This window comes from Stegodyphus dumicola, chromosome 3, assembly GCF_044657685.1.
Source record: "Stegodyphus dumicola isolate Sdum_Otavi_A_Nest chromosome 3, ASM4465768v1".
NCBI classification, from domain to species: Eukaryota; Metazoa; Arthropoda; class Arachnida; order Araneae; family Eresidae; genus Stegodyphus; species Stegodyphus dumicola.
Window position 1 is genome coordinate 153439132 of NC_140770.1, and position 23564 is coordinate 153462695.

Consider the following 23564-nt stretch of genomic DNA (forward strand, 5'->3'; position numbering starts at 1 on the left):
ACAACACAATCTAAGTGTAATTGAAACTTCCAAATTGAATAAAGAGAAGGAGAGTAATGATACCTCACTGACTGTTCTGCAAAACAAATTAAAACTTTTCAAGAGCAGATAATTTGATGGAAATGGTTAGAATAGCCATGGACATAGAGTCGTAAAATATGTATGTCCCAGTTTAAAATAATAACATATACTAAATTATATTTATGTGTGTTGTGAATACAATAATTATGGGATTGTTCCAAACAATGAAAACACTCTGCTTTAAAATATTAATACTACTACTTTCGAATGCTTAGTAAGATTTAAAATAGCTCCATATTTTTTTCTGATTATTTTACGTATATCCCACATGTTGCGTAAAACTGCAAATTCCGTACGTACTTCATAAAACTTAGTTCTGAGTGAAGGAAAGTAAGTGACTTGACAAAGTTTCAAAGACGACAGATTATTTGTGCCTGGCTCGTTGATGCATCTGTAACATCGACTGGAAGATTATTGGGGCTGTACAGAGGTTATGTGTCTTGTCATGGGGTCAAAAAATATTCATGACAAAACACTCTCTGTAAGACACAATTGAGGGAGGAAAACGAAACTTACTGATAGAGCTATAAGGGCACTGAAGGGAATTATTATGTCGATGAGGATCGATGAGGAAAACAACTTCAACAAAGGTGAATGCCGAGTTAATTTGCATCTACAGAAACCCATCTTGACACATAAAGTACAAAAAGGTGTAAAGATGTTATCATGAAACATTTTGTTTCTCAAATAAATGCAAGAAGAACATTACAGTCTTGCCAGGAATATAAAACGTTGATTGCTGATGAGGAAAAACAAGTACTGACTTCTAATGAACCAAAGTCACAGTATTCCCCACCTAAGGAAATAACTTGTACATGAAGAACACTAGCAGAAGCTTATGATCCAGACTCTATGCTCTCTACATTAAAAAAAGAGTGTTTCATTCACGTTTTAAGGAGTCATTTAGTGGTTTGCAGCAGGTCCAATTATCACATTACAAAGAGGAATAAATATTGCTGACTATGGTAATTATTTGAAGTGAACTCGTGCATTCAGTAACGAAAATGATGTTTCCTGCACGTAACTGCACCAGTCAAGATGAAACTTTCCTCCGTTCATCGAAGTCTGACATGGTTTTTAATTTTTTTTGCTAGCATGCAATCAGTAAAGATCACTGTTATACAAGCATGGCTAAAAGACTGAATTTTATGAACAAGGTGAGCTAAAATTGAAGCCACAATGTTAAAAACATTTTTTGATAGCCTTGATTCTTATACTGCAAAATAGACAAAACATGTAGTTTCATTGTGTACATATTTTGCTTATTACACTTTATTGTCTATTTATCAACCTTTAATATAAAAAAGAATTAGCACTAGTTAACTTTTCGATTTTTCCGCAGTGAAACGCGCAATGCATTTGAAATTAACCGTGAAGAAATTTGTATTTTATGTTTCGGTACTTTTCGTAATTTTCTAATTTTTTCGATGATGAACATGCTTAAAATTATATTAAATAATGAACATTTTATGTAATATTATAAAAATGTTATGCCTTTTAAACTGTTTAAATTATGATATTTAATCTTATAGCTTTGGAAGTTTCTCCCAGTCTCAGAAGATAGACTATAAGGAATATTTAACTTGTACGTAATTAAATTTTTTCTTAATATTTCAAGAAATTCAGACACTAACGCAAGTAAAAATGATCTTCGTGAGGTTATTTAAGTATGAACAGATTTTACATTTAATTATTTATCATTTGCGATTAGTAATTGAAATGTTATATGCAAATTTGTGCAGTTTAAACGGAAGGTATTGCTAATTAATCTTTCAAAATGGTCCTCAATATTCAATGAAGAAGGTTAGAGGCGTTAAAATTTTATTAGACGTTTGCGATAAAGTCTAAAAATCTGTTTGTAAAGTTTTCAGTACTTGCTAAACCTTTAAGCATCAAATCTAGGGCGATGCTGGACAATTTACAGTTGGGAATTTTTAAATTAGGAGTGCAATACCATTAGATGAATCTTTCCTTGGACTCTGGCACTATGTAGATAAACGCTGAAGATACTGAATGAATCTGTTTACTCATTTTCTAGTTTATTCATCCATCACAAAGAGTTCCATTTATTAGTCATTTTAATGAGATCCTAGAGCAGTTCCTTCTCTATTTTCTGGTTTAAGTTGTTCCGTACTGTAATAATTTCGCATCGAACGGAGTGTTCCGAAAATTTATGTACTCAAATATTTTAACCTTCTTTAATGAACCTGCATTCAAATCTTGTCTGTATTGAAAATCAGCGCAGTTTTGAAGGGTTTTTTTTAAGATATAAAACACGGTTTCGGTTTTGAATTTATGGAACATGCCATTTTATTGTACAGTTTCCCTCAAATTCGTTTGATAATATGTTTTAATCGATAAAATTATTTTCTCTAATAGAACAATAATTGTGTTTGCTTTCTCTACACACACATTTATTATGCATATAAAGAAAAATATTTGAAACTATAAAAATCCATTTTAATTACATTTTGTTTCCGATCTTCAATATCATAATATCAGTTTTTCATACCTGGCTTTCCAGTTTTTGAGCAAATGTTCTGACACTCTTCATGAAAATTTAATTATCTCATAAATTAATAAAAAACTTCAAATGAAGGCATAATGTGCACCTTAAAACTTGAAATGAAGCCATAATGAGCATCTCATATTATTCGTAAAACAACGAAAAATGCGTTTATTAAATATGTTCCAAAGTTTGAATCATTTTATATTGGACTTGGCGAACCCAGATATTATAATGTGAACGAAAAGAGTTTAGTAAATTTTCTTTGTCATTGATAGTCATTTAATTTTATGCAAACATTTATTAGAACATGACAGCATTTGTGAAACGTTTTGTTTAATGCTTTGATGATGAATTTTAAACAGTGCAATTTACAATCTGTTTAACAGATTACGGCACAGCACTCTTTCTTCACTCTGCAGTCCCATGAGGACAACACCTGCTGTTATATTTAACGCATGAAGTACGACACGGGTTTGTAAGAAAATCTCCTTTAAGTCACTAGCGCTGCTATACCATGCGTCAGTTGTTTAAGATCGTAGGAGTTTAGAACGTGCAGAACGAAACGTATTGGGACATACTTTCAGCTTAAAATCTTCCCTTAAGAACGAAGTATCTAATAGGGTGTGAGATGCGAAAATTATTTCTTCTTTTCTAAATATGTTTTCTGTAGTGACAAATGGTTGAAATTTAATTTGTGTTCAAATTGTTGCCCCAACGTCTTGCAATATCTAACAGAAAAATGAAAGAGTAATTTTTAAGTGAATCATATAGTGGTGAAGAAGTGGTGAGGCTTACAAAAATTCGAATAGTACAGATGAGAAACAGTCGAGAGTTTTCAGAAAGACAATTGTAAACAAAATAACATCTTCAGATTTTGATCACAAGTTTTGCCGTTACCAGTAGTCAAAGTGTTAAACTGTTATTATGTGCCTTCTTGAGAAGGAAATATATCGCAATGCGTCGTAGTAGCAGTGGGACACGGAAATCTGGACAGGCGATATAATTTAAACATATGTTGTTGAGTTACTTGGCCATACTTGGAAACACATTGGAATGCTGCATTGCTGCAAATCAAGAGCTTAAAGGTTGTATTTCATAAGTTAAAGGAGTATTCATAGAAGAACATACTGTTTTATAGTATTCTCGTACTACTCATTGAAGGAGTATTCATAGAAACACATACTGTTTCATTTCATAGAAGCACTATACTGTCTCATTTCATAGAAACACATACTGTCTCAGGTATAATAGGAACATTTTATAGAATATATGGAAAAATCAAAATAATAATTCATCGAAATATTAATATACTATATCAAAAACTCAGAGGCTGTATATCTAAGGATACGGATACCTTCATGAAGAAGATACGGATACTTCATGCGAACAGTGAGAGCTGTCAGGCTTTCCTACGATAATTGCTACGAAACATTCAGGGCTGATCAAATATCCGAACAAAACATAACAAAGTGAACCTCTTCGTAATCGCTCAACTATCAGAATAAGGCATTCGCATGTCCACAATATTTGTAGCCATGGAATTGACGTTGTTGTTGTTTCTAATCTCACTTGTCTGATGCAATCAGATCAAGTCCACGAATAATTATCGTCTCAAGGAGAACACGACTGCGTCTGTCTTTGGCCAAAACCTTTAGCACCATACAGGTGACAGTCCGTCTTATGCTCTTTTCCGCCCCAATTTTGAAGGAAAGCACCCCTTCCTTTCTTAGATATCTTAGATATATATATAGCTTACATCCTTTCTTAGCTACAGCACGAGAGAGGAGCGGATCCGAAAGTCTCCCAACCCTCTTCTCCTACCACAACGTCTTTAGAGGACTTTCGGCTCGCCTCGTATTTTTTTGAGTGCCCCCCATGAAGTATAGATACTACACAGTTACAAACATTCATGTCTTCTCCGGGACTCGAAACCGGGCTCTTCGGTACGGCAGCTAATGTCGCTAATCACTTTCCTGTCTGGGCAGCATGAAATTGAGAAACGTAATGCGCCTATAATGCTTGAGATATACAATATATGATTTCTTTCTATCATCAACAAGTCAAATTTCAAGTGCCTTTGGAAATTTGAAGTACACTTTTCAGTCAATCCATAGCACTGTTTTTTATTCCACCAAACATCCTATTTCAAGAGCTGAGGCAATTTACCATTCTTGTTCTCTTTCTTTATTGTACTTTTGGATATTTGCTACAAAGCAATTTTGTTGTTTAACATCTCCCCTACAAAACAGCTTCCCTATTTGTAAATATAAGTTAGAATCGTGTCATCGTTTGAACATTTCTACGTCACCTCTGTCACTGATATTTGTTCCACACCACGATGATTGTAAGAGATTTTTTAATTGGATGACATATTTATTATACCAAAATGTCCCCTTTTTAGTGGTTGAACATGGCCGTGCTTTATAATGTACTACTCAAGGAACAATTAATGCTAAATGACAAACATATACCTACCAGGAACGAAAGGATGGATTACACAAGCATATTTGTGACTGATAGATACATTACGTTTGCCAGTTTATGGTTGCGAATATTGAAAGCCGGCGATTAAATTTAGACGCCTTGTTTAGAGGTTTGCCTCCAATTGCGAAATGCCATTCGACGCATTGTTTTTTTTATTTACACGCTTGATCATCCATGAAAGTTGATAGACAATTATCGGGAAGTTTTTATAACACGGGAGAAACCACTTAAATTCCTGTTCAGCCAGCTCATTCACCGAAATTCGAACCTAAATGAAACATAGAAGATTAGGTCCCTAGTCTCATCCTTTCGGCCTCAGATCGTTTAATCTAATTTATTTGTTCAGCTATAAGAACAGGAATGTAATTTCAATTAATACCCGCTTCAGTTTAGTAACATATTTCAAGTATATTATAATATCACAAAAACTCCAAATTCATTTACTTTCGTGAACTAAATTAATGTCTGTGTTCTTTGATAGACATGGAAAATTAACTAAAGATGGAAGGAGAAAGATTAATAAGATAAATTTATAATTCCGTTTGATACTATTCACGCTCTATCGGGTTTTTAATTTTTCATTATAAAGCGCAGCGTTTCAAATTTGCCGCTAGGCAGTGTAAACGAAAAAAGAACTCTCCGTGCAGTAATTCACGATGAGCTGTGTCAACTCCGACTGATATCTGTGTCCAGATGGCGTGGCGAGCATCACTCATTTGTTACTTAATACGTTGCTTTACGTTATCTTGTTCTCCCTTATTCATCTTCGTCCTTTCCCATCTTATTGCACCAGAGATGACACTCGTCGCCGGCTGTGTCTCATTGCCGAAAATCATCAACCTAAAGGACGACCAGCTGACGTGTGGGGTCATTTTTCATGTGTTTTGGGGTTGGCATGATCTTTTGACGTAAGAATTGTCAGCCAGAATTTATCTTCGTGCAGACTTCCTTGCGAAACTTCTTACTTCGCCGAAAGTAATTTTATTTCGCTGATGAACACTTTAGAGAATTCCTTTCTTTAAGATAGTTCAGTGTATTTCAATGTTCATTTGCTTGTTTGTTAGATTATGTTTGATAATCAGTTGTTCTTAAAAAGCAGAAGAAAAAGAAACATGCTGTATGACTCGCTGCTTTTGAATTAATTTCCTTATTGTTGGTCCATAAGAATTCTATACTTCTGAAAACATAAATTGCAACCTTAAATTTTCATACTACAGTACATATTTCTAACATCTCTAGGAGTTTGTAACAGCGGTTCCTTAAGTTTCATTAAATGTTAATTTTTAAGTTAAATTCTACCTTATTCTTCTTGGCTCGTCACAATACTCGCTTTAACCCGAAAGTTTATGCAAATTGTATGGCAAGCGGCATAGTGTAATGTAGGATGTTAATTGCGAACTTGTTCAGTTGACATTGAATGTGGACACTTGGTGTTTACCAACGGTTAACATTCATCATTAACTAAATTTGTATTAATTTTAAATAATATTAACCAGTTTAATTACATTTTTCATATTATGGAACTTTATTTAAAAGTATAAATTTTGAAACATATTTGCATGAAAAAGGAACAAAAGCCTAAAAATAAAAGGCAGTTTCATCAAAAATAAACGTTCATAAATTCTACAGTTCATGGAGTCCATAAAATTCGATAAAACATTCATAAAATCTATCATACAAAAAATTAAAATGTTTTAAATAAGCTTTTACACCTTAAGCTCATAAAATAGAGTTATTGTGCGCGAGCTTATAAATAAAATAAGCAAAGTTTAAAGAAGTATCCTATTATTATTTCATTCATATTTTTAATCGGAATGACAAGTATCTTTTCCCCTTTCAGAAAGTAGAGACACAAATTTACAAATTTTAAGGATAAGATGACTTTGCTTAAGAAGGAATATTTTAAAAGAAAAAACATCAGCTGCAGAAAAATGTAATATGGAATTATTTCGTTAATTAACATTCCATTATATAATTATCTGGAGATCTAATGTCCCCCCGAACACAGTTATCAGTACCAGTAAATCCATGATAATAGTCAACTATTGCGGAGGGACCATGTCCTATTATGTATCTTAAATTGTCCTATTATGTATAACTGCGCAATAGAAATTTTATGATTTAGATCGCAGATAGGTAAAAGTGCGTTTGCCTGTTCACAAAAATTCCGTTCGTCTTGCCATTTTTAAATGAGATTGTCATGATACAGATCTTTCAGTGCGTAAGTCAATGCTACTTCTGCCTGCTAAAGTTGCCTGTAGTAATTGTGAAGCAGTTTGCAGCGAGTTATTGGGTGTGCTATATAATTTCTTTTAGATGTTGATTAAATCAAGTCTGTTTGAGATTTAGGTCACTATTAGATGCATATAATCGGAATCTTAGAATCCATGTAAGAGGCCTGCTTTGTACGTTTTTGTGAGTAAACACTAATTTTATTTGCTTTACCACTATTAAGTTTAATAAAACTCACCGGGAGAAGCAATAAAGTTATACTTTACAAATGATCTGTACGTTTTGTTGATAGTTAAATAGTATCAGGACGTTAATTCTTCGAGTGTTTCATTAACTTCTGGTTACAACCTTTGCATTGTAAAATTATTTTGCATCAAAGAAGCTATACATTGACCATTAGAACACCCAGTAAGTCTGTGGCATTTTGTTTACATTTCAGTAGCAATTAGCTTAATGTTGATTTCTTTCCTTTAGCTTTATTTCGTTACGTGCTTGCTCGATTCAGGGAATTACGGAAAAGTTTATGGGAAGAGCCGTAAGTTAGGAGCAAATTACAGGAGATTATTTTGAGAAGAATTCTGGCCCATGTTGCTAACATTTGCCTAAGAGAGTCGTACAGCTCATTAAAATGAGTGAATGACAGAAGAACGCGGACACCGTTCTTCTAACTTATTATTAATTGGTATTAAGCCTCGTCCACCTTCATCTTTGTTAATATACAGTCAGTTGAGTAGAAGTTAAACATATTGTTAAATTTAGTTGTGCTTTTTTCTCCGATTCACACAGTGGTTAGTCTTCCCGTAGAGTCTGTTGGTCTCATAAGACAGTCAATAGATTGTTGATTAACAGCGCATTGCTTCCATTGAGAAGCTGGGTTAATTATTTTGTATCATTTCAGTTGTTATTCCACAAAACTTGAGGAATGAATTTTATGCTAACATTTACATTTTGAACATTATCTTGTACTCATAATAGTAGTGAGGGAGACAATAATTTATTAAACAATAAAGGTAATTTCTAACAGTAGCCATTAGGTACAAGCAAGTAACTTCAGTTAGGTATTCCATTTAAGTAGTTAGTCACCTTTAAATGATGTAAGTTAACAAATCATTTAAAATTCGAACAATAAAAGATTCATAAAATTTAAAAATACAGTCGAATTTCATATGTTGATTTCAGTATAACACCTAAAAGAATTTTAAGTTAAACAGTTACAGTTAACGTGCTAATTTAAGAATTAATTCCTCAGAAATTAGAGATATAGATCAAGATATAAAATCAAGTACTTAAAATAGAATTGTTAAAAAGAGCGTTCCCAGATGGTAGGGAGGAAAAAACTATTTATTATATTGCTTCGCTTTAAAAGTATCTTCATGTGACGATATTAACTTATGCACATACTTATAATAACTGCCGCTTGATGTGATCACGTTTACCCGCCACTATTTTGATATTTAACCGAATGAAAACATTAGGCGACGAGAAAAAATATCCTTTAAAATAGCAATGGAACTTAACTGATTTCATATAAATTAGTACTTTCACAGAATTTCAATTAGGAAAATAGAAATATTTGTTACGAACTTTTCATAACATCTTTAATGCAAAAGTTCATTTATGAAGATTTCATAACGCTTCTAGAAATTATGTGGCCCATTCTATATTCCTAAACTTCATGCTCTGAAAGCATCCTTCATTCGCTGCACGAGAACATGTCAATATAAAATTTAAGATTAGGTGAAAAAACAACCTTAGTTTGGCTTGGATGTTTTCAGGAAATTTTGTTTTGAAGAGGAGGAGGAAAAGACAAAATTCTGCAGAAGTTATTTTGCTTCTGAAGGAAAGGGAACTATGTCTAATCACCATAAAAATCGAGAGAGTTAATCAAACTCTACACTAAACTTTTTTTAACCTAACTTTAAATTTGCCTAATTGGACGTATTTCGAAGTGGACGTATGCCGAAGTACCACCATCATTTTATAAAAATATTTGTAAATATCATCAACTATGACAATGAGCCCTTTTGAGCAGCACTGCTTATCTGTTAATTTCTTAGTTGAAATCCATTAAATTGTGAAAGAGTAATATCACATTTTTCTTTTATGAACTTACAGTATTTCAAAGATTTACCAACACTGAGAACGTAAAATTGATTACAGTTAGCATATTAATGTTTAATAATCTACCGCGTAAAAGTAACAGATGAAATAATGATAATGTACGGTAATTTCTAATTCCGAGATAGCCAAAGTTTATAGTAAAATGATGTGGAGGCTATTTTACAGTTCACGGAGAGCTTTTATTGGAAGCGTGTCAAAAAGATATGTGCTATTCATTCACGAACTGATTCTTTTTACTGAGCGAGGGAATGCCTGATTTGCGAAAAACATTGGAGCTATTTTAGAGTTCAGGCACCGATAAGTCTTATTGGAAGCATGCCAGGAAAGTTCGATTTCCATTTTAGGGAAGAAAAAAATGTAAAAAAAAATATTTATATTATTAATTATAATTTTTATTAAAAATTATTAAAAAATTATTAGATAAAATTTTTATCATTTTCCAACATTTTAAATATTTTTAAATTCTAAAATTTTATTGTTAGTTCTGTGTAGAAAGGAAGTTTTACGGAATATTAAAACCATAGTTAGTGTTTTGATTGAGTCGATTCTTCCAATCCCATTGCTCATTCGATTGTTTTCGTTATTGGCCCCAACCTCGCTAACCGTTCCTGACCCCTGGGCTCCGTCGATTCTTTTCACTCTTCAGTCGATCTTCGCCAATCGCTGTTGATGCACTTCTCATTCCCGATATTTCTCACCAAAATTGTTGTTAATGAGCAAAGAGTTATAAAAAGGAACTGATTCGGTTTACCGAGCGAACGGTTCTGATCTGATCCCATAAAACAGCGGGTTTGCTCCTCTCTAGTTAATAGGTGATGCCAAATGCACAACCGACCAGGAAAGTAAACCGACAGTGATGTCTGCCTCATTACGAGGGATGCACCTATCAAACACCTGTAAGGTAAATAAAAATTATAAAAGATTCCTTATGTAATCAAATACATTGTTTGACTGCATTTGTTACGGTTGCTGTACTCTAAATTTTCAAAGCCGTCCTATATAATCCAAGTTAAAACACATTAGTTAATAAATTAGTCATCAGATGCAAGATAAATGACGTTTCAACGACATACCTAATACAGAACAAAATAATGTTCTCTGTTATGAAAGTTTAGCTGTTTCTAGCAGAAAAAAACCAGCTAATTATGGTCAGTGCAGAAAGATAACATCAGCTAGAGGCATTTGTTATCACAGTCGCAGCCAAACCGTGATTAATCAAATTGTCAAAGTATTTCATGAAATGACAAAATCATACTTTTTACTATGCAGTGCTCTTAATATTAAATTTAAGAGCACTGTATAGTAAAAAAGATATAGATATTTTAAGTAAAGGGAAATCGTTTTAAAATTATCATTATCAGTACTTATATCGTTACAGGATGAAATGTAATAAAATTTTACATCCAGTATAAAAAGATCTTTGAGTTGTGGGTAAGCATTTTTAAAACGACATTCATTAGTTATAATTTCGGACGAAATATAAATTAACAGCCAGTTAGATTAAATATAGTGTTGCCATTCTAAGAAAAAGTTTCTAGACTTGGTGTTATGTTGTCATGCCAGAAATGATAGGTTTTATCGTTCCATTAAAAATGCTCTTTCTTGTGTCAATTAAACAAGCGGAGAGGAAATAAATGAGAGTGGTACAGCTGGGAAAAAGAATGACAAGCTGAGACTGCTTGGAGGCTTTTGGGAAATTTTCAAATATTAAATAGTGTTTAATTTTTATGTTTATTAATCGGTCTGCGCTTTGTATTTCATTCGTTGAAAATCTGAGCTGCACAATGATTTCTTTTAACAGTATTTTGTTCATTTGTTCGTCATAAACATTTCTCTGTTCATTTGTTGTTTGCGTTAAAATTATTCACATTTATTAGATATATTTGCTTTAACTTTGATATGTACATAAGATAGGAGGATTAGGAATCGCATTATGCTTTTAGTTTGACAAATGAAAAATCATCTTCATGAATGTAGATCTATTATTCATACACAGAACTTTTTATGCCGAGTTTAAAGAAATACTGTATTTCCGCACTTTATAATTAATTTCTTCGTCCGAAACCGAGAGGGGAAAATCATGCGAGTAATTTAATTTCCGAAGAACGCAGTTTTAATAAAAAGATAAAAAAAAAAGAGAAGTAGTCACGGATACACTACAGGTAATTATCACAATATTATTTCTTTAAAAAAAGTTACATTTCAATAAGAATACATAATAATATTAGTACTGCAATACCAGATGGATATTGGAAGACGACTATCTACAGAGAGAGGTCAAACCATTCGAGATGGCCCGTAATATTTTTAGAAAGATGTTAACAATTTTAATACTAATTAGTAAAAATTTAAACGTGGACATATACTGATTTACTCTAAATAATACGATAATTTCTTTGATTGTTTTTCTTGTGATTTCGCACTCTAACTACTTTCGCTAAAGACATGGAAAACATCACAAGGATAAATACAACCTTATTTTAATAAATGTAACAATCTCCCCTTTTTGGGATTAAATGGCGTATTTAATTCAACAATATATGCCAGAACTATTTGCTTATAAGAAAATCATTAAAAGTGACTATTAAAAGTATTTGTGTCATGTTCATAGGACAAAAATCACGAAACGGATTATTTAGTTGGCAATTCCTTTCAAATTGAAACCTTATAAATTAACACGAAAAAAAAAAAAAAAAAAAAAAAAAAAAAGACAAAACAGACAAAAGGAAAGGGTATGACTGCAATGTTGTTCAAAATAGTTCAAATATCTTTGAATTGTTAATTATAGTAATTCTGTCTTCTTCGCTAGATTTAACTCGATTAAATTACTTTCCATCTTCTAGAATGAGCATAAGCATTATATTATTATGCTTAGGTGATAAAACTCAACAATGAATAAAAATAGGCTAATCGTACACATATTTCACAAGTGCACATCCGTGTAGATACCGAGGGTGTGGCTTCTAGGATGGACCAATGGGCATCCAGTAATATTTCTGTCATGTCACATGACCTTTTGCGTGCTAAAGATTTAAGCAAAATGGTTGAGAATATTTTGATACGTAATTTTTCATACAAAATAATTAAAGCATCGATTTCTTCCGAAAATTTTCATTGGGAAGTTAGATCAAATATAAGCAAATCTGAAGATTTCACTACCTGGTTGAAAGAATTTAAAATAAATGGAAACACAATTTGGATACTCCGCAAAAATATCCAAAATATTACTTATAAACTTACTTATATGCGAAATATTACTTAATAAGTGGTAAATAAGATGAAGGAAGAAATACGTGATAAACATCTGAGCTCAAATGCTATCTTTACGTGAAACTATGCATATGAGAAAAATATTTACACCAATTATATATGTAAATAGACGTCAGCACTTTTTATTGCAGTCTATATGAAAAATTATTTTTAAAAAAACTATACACTCGAATTTTCTTAATCCACAGGCGTTAAGTAAATGCATAATATTCGAGGCTAATTATAGCTTATACAGTCATTTTCTCGATGTAAAGAGCGATAATATGCCGTGAACATCAATCCAAATATTAATGCGTGATAAAAAATTGCGAAAGTGAAATGTCAGCGATTAATTAAACTCATGAAACGAATGCTCTACGAAATTTTTTTCTACTACGCCATACACTTTTTACCGCGAAACAAATGCAAATCAAAACGTAAACGACATACGCTCACATGCATGAAGATTTAGCGTCACAAGAGCAATAAAAGCTCATTGGTCCATTTTCGAAACCCCTCCCTCAGTGGCTACGCTGATGTGCACTTGTGAAATATACTAACCGTACATACCATTTTGAAAGAGAAATTACTCTTTTGTACATTTTCGGGTTGTACCGTCGTTTTGATAAGTACACCCGTTTCATCTCATCTTAAATAAAAGCTATACCTATGCATGTTTACTACCGAGTTATAAATTAGCATTCATACAATGCAACGCATATAAAAAATTTAAGTCTGTTTAATGGCTTTGTTTATATATTATTTCTGAAGAAAAATATTCTGTTTATGTTATACGAAATGTTTAGAGCACTTACTTGGAATGAGCATATGATCAAGATTTTGTCATTTGATCATGACTTACTTGGAATGATCAAGTCTTTGTCATTTGCATGATATTATAAGCATTGTTACAAATATGTTTTCGTTATCTAAAAGAATAACATTTCAAGTACAAAAGTAGCAAATTTTGTAAAATGTTAAGAATCCACAAAAGAATTGAGGCGTTTGTTATTACTGGTGCAAAAGAAAGTATTAGTGCATTCTGAAAAAATTAGATTAGATAGATTTTAGGTAGGCGAGGATTTCTCGAAAGCCAATTTAGAATCTATCAAGTGGAAATACAGCAGTATCTCTCATAATACGAGTTAATCGGTTCCGCCAATATGTCAAACTTTTTGAAATCAGACTAAATACATACCTAAAGTACGAGAAACTAAATGTGTATCTAAATGGTTCCAAAAACATCCGTCCCACGTTTTTCAATAAACAAAACGGGATTTTAAAATTCAAATGAACTTATTACAAACAATTTAAAAAAATGCGTGTTTTGTAATCCATTTTTTATTCTCTAAAATCTGCAATTACCGATGCCTGCACACTGTTATTTTTTGGCCTTTTCTTTCCATACGTTACTTTGTAACAATGAATTGTAAAATTCATCGTTTTCGTTTGTCTAATTCTAAGACTACAGATCAACTTTCATGATGTGTTCTAATAAGACTTCAAGCATTCCGATAAAGTTTTACTGTTTTTCAGCTCTTAATTCTCGTGCGGGCTTTAAAATGAACTTTTTCATGTGCGTGCATTTACAATGGAAAAATTTCAGAAAAACTTAAATGTGTTACGAATCGCGTAACTTTAAAACCGCATAAAAACTCCACAAACTGTACAAAAAAACTTGATTGCATAAAGAAAACAAAATATTCTTTGATTATTTATGTATTAAAAATAATTTTGTGAACAAATTTCATAAGATTTATTTTTATTTTGCTGTATTCAAATTCAGTTTGTTTTGAAATTTCAAACTGGGATATAGTAATTCTGGAATATGCGAGGTATTGTTGCGCCTACGAGAAACTGTGGTGAGTTCGACTGAGAAAAAGACACACAAGGAAAGATGTAGAATGCAGCCCGACGAGAAACTCTGCTCACCCACTAAAGAAGAGAAGTTCCTGAATTCGAAACATAAAAATCTCTAATTGTGCGTAGTAGCTGGATACGTGGAATAAAAATAACGTACTTATATCTGACAGAATGCGTACGGGCATTTTCTGAAATGAGCGAAAAGCACCTAAACTTTCAAACCTTTTATAAACTTTGTAATAATAATTTTATTCCTTTACCAAAATATATCATGCATGATAATTTCACCACAGAACTATACATGGTGGAATCTTGGTAAATTACAGTTGATTATTAATTATGTGTACCTGCAGTTTTATGTAGGTTATGTTGTACGATATGTTCTTCCTTCTTATTGCGTACCTTCGTAGTGCAATTGGAAGAACATCTGACTAGCACTGGGAGGTCTGGATTTCAAGATCGACGAGAGAACTGCACATTTTTCATGCCTCCTGTTCCAACAAATAGACTAATTCTGCGGTGGAGCAAGAACTAAAATGTGGTGGACAGCAATTCGTCACTACCTGGATTACCGTTACTGCTGGTTCCAACCTACCCACCTTGCTCTTTAAATGGGAAAGAATATGAAGTTATTTTCTCCCTCCTTACTGCGTAACTTGCGAGTTATAATTGGAAGCCCATCCGGCTAGCAGTCAAAATTACAGAGTACGAGTTCTTGCCGCCCAGGCAGTATAGTAGTTAGGGGAGCCTACTGCGGTACCGAAGGACCCACGATAGAATCCCGGAGAAGGCATGGTTGTAACCGTCCGTTCCTTCATAGGAAGCAATGGTGGCCGTTTATTAGATGCCTCCACAGTAGAATGGCCACCACTTCTGGCCTTGGGAGTGGCCAATGCTGAATAGGCAAGTGCCCTCCATTAGATTAAGAAAAGAGAGTGTTCGAATTCTGGTGAGGGTATTGTAAATCTTTCGTATTTCTTACTTCCACAAAGCTAATTACTCTACAGTCTAACTATAGTCTTCGTCTCGTTTGCGCCAATTCGTTGTCCCATTTCTTTATCACGGAAATATATAATCAGCCTAGTTACAATAAATTCACAGATTAATAAAATTTTAAAAATATAAAGCGAAATTGTTCTATGCTGACTACCTATATGATACTCAAAATGTCAGTTAATTAGTTTAAGGTCAAATTTTATAGCCCATCTGAACTAAATTGAAATTATTTTCGTATTACATATCGATAATTAAGTAAGATCAAATTGTAGGGGGGCCCAGATAAACCGAGCCCAAAGTAAGTGGAAATCACATGAACTATAAAGTGATATTATGCAAGCAGATGACATACAAAAGCCTATTTACGTAGGTAGCTCTGTCTGTACAATTACTGTTGATAATATCAGTCCTCACGTTCAAGGCACCGTTTGGTCAATGAATTATGTTCAGTGCGATTTTCTGTGTAGTCTGTCCCCGACCAGACGAAACTTGATCATGCTTATTAGGAAGTGGAGTTCATTTGACTGCAGGGAGAGACCCACAGAACCCACCAAAGGTTGCGACTTAGTTAATCCAAATTCCATCGTTACACAGCATAAGCCATTACTCCCGTTTTACCTAAAATAAAATACTGGGATCGTCCAATACATCGTGATGGAATCCCCTGGAGATACAAATATTGGCTTAGTGTCGTACTCTGATAGTGGCATTTCTGGGGGCATAAAATATACGGACCTGGTTCCTGCTGCCCAAATGGGTAGCTTACGCTGTCCCAGAGGGTTAGTGGCACAAGCCATACGAGGTTTTAGCGCAATAGCCAGATTACAGTCCTTTAGTTATCCGGCTTACTCTTCCTGGTCTTCGTGCGCCCGGGAGTGGGGACCCGGAAAAGCAGGTTCAAAGTTGGGTGAGAAGAAAGAATTCAAAATTTAAAAGTTCGTTGTCCGTGAAGTGGACTTTCATGGACGTTGCGGCAAGTAACACAGTTATTGCCCTCGATGAAAGTGCTTTTGAGTGATTCAACCCATCTCCTGCTTAATAAAACTAAACTTGATTTGATATCATGACGTAGGCGTGGCCAAGTCTGTTCTCCTAGTGAGCGGACTAAACTTCGACTCGTTGGATGTGGACTCGTTGGATGATTCTGTTCCTGTGCATCAGTGGATGGTTCTGGCAAACCTTGCCCTCCAGGTTACCTCTAAAATAAAATTAGGAACATGATAGACTAGATGATCATGAAAGCCAAAGATCCTTCCAGACATTTCTGTCAGGTATCAAAACTGAAGGCACAGCTTCGTGCCGTGTCCGGTTCGGTTTATCTTGCCCTGCCTTGTATACCCCTTCTGACTCTCATCATAGCGATTCCGCAGGGATATTATGAAAAAAAAAATGCTACAGCAAATAATCATTCTATTGTTATAGAAGACTGCTCGAAATTTTTCTCCGCCGAATTATATCAAAGGTCATTTTGACGGGAGTTTAATGAGCTATAGTAAGTGCTGCTTAATGTGATCGTGGTTAAAGTTATCATTCGGATATTATTAGCGAATTACCGAAGTCTCACCCGTTTGTGAACGAAAGTGTAGAAAATACATCGTTTACTGTGATCAACAATTCCGTTAGTATGATAAAAGTATAACTGAGTAATTTTTCAACTTAAATAAAGTCGACAAATAAGGTTAAAAAAGACTATAAAAATTATATTGTCGTTTTTAATTAGTCATTTTAAATTAGGCAGAAAATCTTAGTAAAACATTAGTCTTAATATGCCTTAGATTTTAAATAAATCTATCGATTTTCAAGATGATCAGACAAAGATCGCTCTTCTTCAGAAGCAAAACCGTTTCTGCGGATATTTTCCTCTCCTCCACAAAAAAAAAAAAAAAAAAAAAAAAAAAAAAAAAAAAAAACCCTGAAAATATCTACAGTAATATTGGTTTTTTGCCTAATTAAATATTTTATATTTGCATGTTTTTTTCCAGGGAATGAGGGATGCCCTCCGAATATTAAGATTAGGTGTATAGCGTCAGTCAAATAGTTTCCTGAAATGTTATGAACAAGTCATAATTGAACTATTGCTTTAAAGACATAATGAAGAGTTTCTAAAGAAATTTGTGCATTTGAGTAATTAAAATTCTATGAAAGTACTTGTTTATATGTTTCTTGCTGCTGTTTATGTTAAATTAGTTAAATTCCATTGTCATTTTGTGGGTTATTTTTCTCATTGCTTAATGTTATCATTTGTTAAATGTATCAAAATAGCTGTGGAAAAACGTAATCATATTAAGCCGCGCCTGCTGTACGTATCAGAATACCTACTTTTTTGTGTAATAATAACATATTTGAAAATATCCCATGTACGGATTCTATTTTTGTGTCAAAATTAGAAAGCTAGAAGAGAATTATCTTCATATCATTAAACGTTCAAACTCACCTCTAAAAAAGTAGTGTTTTCTTAAATTTTCAACCGAGTTTTAGAGTATGTGTGTATTAATATATTATTAGTGTTAAGAAAATAATTAGCAAGTCCATGTTCCAAAACTTAGCGGCAAGAGAATACAAGCTTTACCTTGTATTCTATCTTCCTATCTGAAAATATTAAAAAAATGGCGCACTGAAAGTTAGTATGGATTTTCGATAAAGCTCATTTATTCACAGCAAGTAGTATCAGAAAGTTCGATAATCCCCAAAATAGCAATATCTCTAAAGTCACGTGTTTTTCCGAAAAGAACTTTCCTTTTTGTTTTCGATCTAATTTACTTCTTGTTTTTGAAAGACACTTCTTCATCTTGGAAAAACGAAGTTACAGGAGAATGTAATTTATCCATTAAAGAAGATGGGTTAAAAATTGTTAAAACTCATTTCTAAAGTAGTTAAGAAATAAGTCAAAGGAATTCGATTCTTTTAATGGACAGCTGGGGTTTGTTATTCGATAATTAGGACGACCCATTCGCTTTAGAAACTATTAACTTCAGCCACAAGGCTGTGTAAATTATGGGTTTTTTAGCTGCTTGAACACTTTTCTGACATTATCTGCGGCTAATATGAAAAAGCAATAGAAAATGTGTTTTATGGCTCCGTGCCAGAAAATCATTCTACTTTTTTTTATTGAGATTAAGATTTTATTAATACTCGAGAGTCTTTTTTGAACACATCGTGTGATGCATGAAAATGTATTAATTGTAGGATAACAGGTATTTATCTATCTTTTTCAGATTTCTCAATGATCCATGTCCTGTTGGGTAAGTCAGTGATATTTATTTATAAGACTATTGACATTCATGTATTTTTTACTCATGTGTTGTTTCGTTGTTTCTATACATTGACTATGTTAAGACAGTTCCTGAAATGTGCGATTGTTAATACTCTTAAATTTTAAGATTGAAGACTTAATTATGAGCTTGATATACAGAAAGAATGAATAGTGTATGAATTATATGCAAGAATTGTATTTATTTTCTACAAAATTCTTTCAATAAAAGGGCTATAAATACAGTAGCATTGACTATTATTCAGAATAGTTTTAACATCAGAATGATAAAAACTTTTGAAATATCGTAAGAATTATCAGAATGGGTCTCTGAGAGAATGAGTTGTTTAGCAAAATGGCGCCGATGTATATTGCTTCTGTACAAAATTATAGAAAAGCTTTGATTTACCAAAATAATTAAGTAAGTAAATTCACAATATTTACGGAACGCATTCAAAAGAGGTACAAGAAAACGTGCAAGCATTTGCAATAAATAATAAATAATAACAGATTTACCGGCATTTCATTAAATATATGTATGGAACTGACAAATTTGAAATCAAGTATTTTATGATCAAACATTTTAAATGGCCACCAGCGACTGAGCGGTAAAATCCGCTTAACACTTGTAGTTCTGTCCGGGGTTCTAGTACTGACGAACGGGCTGTCTGCATGGGTGTTTTCATGGTTTTCCTCATATATAACGTGGATACTAGCCAATTTTCCTTAAAAAAGAACATCCACAGGGTTTCCCACCCTTTCCGTATAGTGCCTAAGAGCGAAGCATGTAATAAGTATAAACATTTTAAATCACAGACAAAATATTCATATCTCTAGTCTTATTAGAAAAGAAAAAGAAAGTATAAAAATAAACGAACGAAAAAGTTTCAATCATAAATTAATTTCGAATAAAAATTTAGATATGATCTTATGATCTTATCACTGCAATTATTATCATTCACTTTTTACGGTCGATTTCATTTATAAAATGTAACTGTTATCATTTATTAGATACATCTGAAGTCAAATAAGGAACATTAAATTTATTCTTGCAGATAAATGCAATTCATGTGAAAGAATACTGTTATTGATTTCGCAGATACACTCTCCGTTACTTCTTGCTTCTACCATCGATTTTAGGCGTACGTTGTCGACTTATCTTCACTCTTTTTTTTCTTTTAGTTTTAAATCAAATTTATTTCGCATTTTAATTTTATAAAGAAAATTAGCTTTCTTCTAAAAATTCATTTATTTGATATTTATATGCAGGCTCGTTGCCGATCTAAAGGATCGCATATGTCGCAATTCCGAGGGGCGCCCAGATCTTCAGATAAAATAAAAACTTAGTAAAGATACCTTGTTTCGCATGATGAGGAGTCGGACACGCAAATACTTTGATAAAAGCGACTATGCGACACCATGCAGTCACCACTGTCTGCAAGAGTGACATACTCATGTACATTTAGCATGAAAACGTCATTAAACAAGTTATGTCAAGTTTTTACGAGTATTTCAGATATTCGTAAAAACAGAAGTAAAAATCTTTAAAAAAAATCTGAAACGTTTCAGATTTAAACGGTCACCCAAAAGGATATTTTTACAGTTTTCTATGCTCTCTCTTGGTTATCAATCTACCAGTCTGCTCTAACTTTCACTTTTGCTGCACTCACTTTTGCTAAACCATTTCCTTCTTTCTTCTTTTTTCCTTGTACAAAGTAAAGTAAATAACGCAATCTCGAAAAATTTCGACTATCATATTTCAACGAAAATATCCATTCTGATCCCTCTCGAATCCATCTAAACTATGTTTTTGCGTGACATCTGTATAAACGGACAAAATGAAGATTTCTTTCCCAAAAAGGAATTAAAAAGGTGGGTTTAAAATAGATTCAGGAGAGAATTTTTTTTTTTTTTTTTTTTTTTTTTAAGTGACATCAGTTAAGTTTGTTTTGTTGGTAAATCGTGCATTTTTTGCTTTAAAAGTGAGTGAATTATGATGTTCTTATGTTCTGATTAAAGTTTTTTTGCTTCTAATAGTTAATCTGTATGCAATAGTTATAGAATAGTCAACAATTTAAAAGTTGTTTAAGTGGTATTAAGTTTAAGAAAGCCACATTTGTTTATAGTTGAAACTCTAAGTAGAATAGTGAATAATGTGAGTTTATGCACCAATTTTGAGTGTGACCAAAAGTACTCTCAGTTTTGTGCACCGAAAAATATGTTTTCCTGCCCGGTATCCGAACTGCTTTTTATTAGGCGTAGAAACTCTAATTGTAATTGCAAAACAACTGTTTTTTTAACTGCTTTTAACTTTGATATTTTATGTTTGCCTTGCCACGAAGTGAGAACTGAATCAATTGAATGAGAAATATATCCCTAATGAAATTCGAGGATATAAGTTTAAATGAAATGCAGCAAAAAAGTGTGTATAATTTAATAGGCTGCATAAGAATATCATGTGGTCTCCACATCTTATTTTTATTCATTTGTATTGATTTAGTTGATTATCTATATCGTACGTAATCCGTCTTATTCTGTGAGTAAGCGACATTCAAAATTTTGCTGTATTTTACGCTTCTTTAGAAGTGAGGGCAATACGGTATGCCAAAGGTTTGTTGAAAAGGCAGAAAATTCTCAGCATACTTTTCTGCTATGTCGTAAGATTGGTGTCTTTTATTGATTTATTTATTTTTTGCTACGCATATTACTTGTCAGGGAACAGTCGCTTACATAATCATCCGGTGTTTTCCTTTCGTCGTATACACACTGATTGCTGATTATCACGGGATTATGCTAACCATCAAAAGTGTGTCTCTGTTAATTTAGCGAATTTGCATAAAAGGTTTGCCGCACAAAAAATGAAGCACATATTGGAACCTACTAAGGAAAACGAAAACACTGTGCACTTGCCAAAGTAAACATTGAATTCCTTTCTATGAAATTGAAACATTTTTGGGTAATAGGCTTCTATGACCCGCACGTTTTACTTCATGACTTGATGTTTTATGCAGGGAGAGCGAAAAATGTTTGTCCCCCTCCCAAAAATGAAGCAGGTAAAAGAGGGAAAAAAAAGATTGGAACTTACTTGTGTTGTTCTTCATTTGGTTTTCCAATAATATAAGAAGAATTTTGAACAACTTCCAGCTAGGAAAGTAGTATTTGTCATTTGAACAACTACTACAGTTAAAGAAAAGTTGAATGAGATTAAAAGTTTTTGCTGTAAGTGTTAGAAGTTTAACTAATTTCAACAAAGAGTTGAAAAAGGAAAAAACACTCATTTTCCGGCCTTATCCATTTGGGAATTCCTCTCGCATCATTATTGCGACTCACGTTTAGTTTATCTTAGTTGCAGCGTTCCATTCTCAACTGATTTTAGTGTTTAAACTTGCTATTGTTGCTCGAATAAATGTTAGCTAACTTTTCGGTAACAGTTTTAGCTGTACTTTATGTTTCATGACTTGTTTTATAAGTTTAATACTTTCCACATTAAACAAAATTAAAGAGTGTTTAAAAAGTCCTTAAATGGAAGAATTTATACGATAGTATTCCAAAAATTTAATGAGTTTTATTATAGCTGGCATCTGTACAAAAATGACTAAGAGAAAGCGAAACCTGGCTATCATTTTAAGAAAATAGTACTGACGTTTAATATTTAAGGAAAGTTCTCAATTTAAGCGTTGATTTATCCGAGAGTTGATTTAGTTTTAATTTAAAACTAAGCTATATTCATTCTTAGATGAATGCCAAATTAAACTTTAGTTTAGAGTTAATTTTAACGCAAAAGATTGATATTTTTTGACAGTGAAAATGAGATTTTCTCATCGAATATTCTGTTAATGATACAATACTCTCGATTATTCTGACTGTCCGGTTTGTAGATTATTGGCTCGTACTGAGATTAGTACTGGATTGAATGCCATAATACGGAGTTTCAAAAGTTTGGTCGAACGTAGAACATTGATGAAGAGGATTCACCATCTTCTGCATTAAGATGTTCAGTTTCTATATTAAGAGGAATTTGTTGTGTTAAGAGGGATTCTAGAATTTGTTGTATGAATTAACTGTAGTTTTTACGCCAAAGAATTTAAAGTGTGAAATGTTTCGAAAATGCCGATGGGGAAAACACCGAAGAATAGTTCGACGGCGACTTGACTGAGCCGGATTATCAAAGCTTGAATGATGCGGATGCCATTTCAAATGCCACAAGAAAGAAAGAGTCTGAGAGCGATACTCAAAATGCAAGCGAAGAAGATACTGACAATTAAATGAATCCCGAAACAGCAATGATTGCTGTTGAAATTCTATTGAACTTCGTCGGAAAAAATGAATTCGAATACAGTAATAAAATAGCCTTTCGAAAAATACGCCGCGAAATTCGACAATATTTACATGCTGTGAAAACGAAAGTAAAATGCTCATAGTTTAAGAAATAAATACATGTAATATGTATGAAAATTGCATCACTGTATTTTAGTATTTATTGAAATGCTTTGAAACTCCAGCTGAATAATGCCAATGTAAGCCTAAACATACTTTCAACGACAGCTTGTGTTTCACGGATCAAATCAGAGTATAACATTTACGTTTATATTCTGAACTTGGTGCAAAGTGTATATTGGAATGCCATATAATGATCGTATTAATGTTTGATGCTGTGAGGCTAGTTACCATTTGCGTGGAAAGATTTTCTTCTTTTGATTAGTGCACAATGTATTACGACAAGAAATGGAGAACGGTCCTCACCTCTTTAAAGAGATATCACCGTATAAGCCAAAAGGC

General features: G+C 32.9%; 1 protein-coding gene across 4 annotated transcripts in view; it reads left to right on the plus strand.

Annotated features, from left to right (window-relative positions):
• Positions 1-23564, plus strand: part of LOC118188177 (uncharacterized) — a 728837-nt gene that overhangs the window by 183501 nt on the left and 521772 nt on the right. For all 4 annotated transcript variants that reach the window (XM_085813502.1, XM_085813503.1, XM_085813499.1 and 1 more), the window contains exon 2: positions 18751-18777. The gene's annotated coding sequence lies outside the window, so the exon portion shown is untranslated. The remainder of the gene's footprint in view (positions 1-18750; positions 18778-23564) is intronic.